Genomic DNA, 1,749 nt, shown 5'->3' on the forward strand with positions numbered 1-1,749 from the left:
CCTGATTAATGTGACACGGGCCAGTCGTGGGTGTTTCATTGCACTGGAGACGTAGCCTAATGTTATGTCTGCACTGCGATTAACACACCCATGGCACCTGTCGCAAAGCCCGGGTCAGCTGACTCAGGGTTATGGGGCTTGGGCTGCAAGACTATAAAATTACAGTGCAGACAGATGGGCTTGAGCCCAACCTCTGAGACCCCACGACGGGTGAGGGTTTCCGAACCCAGGCTTCAGTGTGAACACAAATATCTGCACCACAGTTTTTAGCCTCTCAGCTTTAGCTTCATGAGCCCACGTCAGATGGTCCAGGCCAGCCATGCTGCCATCTTTATCCCAGGAGAGATGGACTCTAAGGGTACGTCTCCATTGCAATGTCAGCCCAGGGCGGCTCGCTGTGCTCAAGAGCAGCACTCTGGAAGCCCCATATTCACCAGTCTCATATAATGATGATACGGTTTGTACAAAGTCTGCCTGGTGAGGTATCATTTCAAAAGTCTTGGTCTGTTGAACCTTATTATTGTGTTGGATTGTGTGTGTAGCATTGGTTGGGAAGTTTTGCTCTGTGTGTCTTACTGAGATGAGGTTGGGAAATGCCCACCACCAGCCTTTCAGGTGTGACAATGGAGGAGCCAGACTCGCTGCTGGCCCATTAAAGGAATCCCACTCCCAAGGACTATCCCAGGAACCGGTGTACAATGCAGACTTCTCCGAGATAGCACAGCGACAATGGGCACTGCTTGACTCACATCCTAGCAAAGGTACTTCCTAGCCAGTTGGAAGAAACTATGAAAGGGGGGGTAGAGACATGAATTGGCCTCTCTCCCCCACAACTCAACACCTGTAAACACATCTGGAGGACAAACACTGTTAGGTGTGAGAAGTATAAACTGTTCAATATGTTCAGTTAGTTGGTTAATAAGATGTTTATGAAGTAAATTGAAATTTAATGTGGATAAATGTAAAGTAATGCATATTGGAAAAAATAACCCCAACTATACATACAACATGATGGGGGCTAATTTAGCTACAACGAGTCAGGAAAAAGATCTTGGAGTCATCGTGGATAGTTCTCTGAAGATGTCCACGCAGTGTGCAGAGGCGGTCAAAAAAGCAAACAGGATGTTAGGAATCATTAAAAAGGGGATAGAAAATAAGACTGAGAATATATTATTGCCCTTGTATAAATCCATGGTACGCCCACATCTCGAATACTGTGTACAGATGTGGTCTCCTCACCTCAAAAAAGATATTCTAGCACTAGAAAAGGTTCAGAAAAGGGCAACTAAAATGATTAGGGGTTTAGAGAGGGTCCCATATGAGGAAAGATTAAAGAGGCTAGGACTCTTCAGTTTAGAAAAGAGAAGACTAAGGGGGGATATGATAGAGGTATATAAAATCATGAGTGATGTTGAGAAAGTGGATAAGGAAAAGTTATTTACTTATTCCCATAATACAAGAACTAGGGGTCACCAAATGAAATTAATAGGTAACAGGTTTAAAACAAATAAAAGGAAGTTCTTCTTCACGCAGCGCACAGTCAACTTGTGGAACTCCTTACCTGAGGAGGTTGTGAAGGCTAGGACTATAACACTGTTTAAAAGGGGACTGGATAAATTCATGGTGGCTAAGTCCATAAATGGCTATTAGCTAGGATGGGTAAGAATGGTGTCCCTAGCCTCTGTTCGTCAGAGGATGGAGATGGATGGCAGGAGAGAGATCACTTGATCATTGCCTGTTAGGTTCACT

The sequence above is a fragment of the Mauremys mutica genome, unplaced genomic scaffold, assembly GCF_020497125.1.
Source record: "Mauremys mutica isolate MM-2020 ecotype Southern unplaced genomic scaffold, ASM2049712v1 Super-Scaffold_100054, whole genome shotgun sequence".
NCBI classification, from domain to species: Eukaryota; Metazoa; Chordata; order Testudines; family Geoemydidae; genus Mauremys; species Mauremys mutica.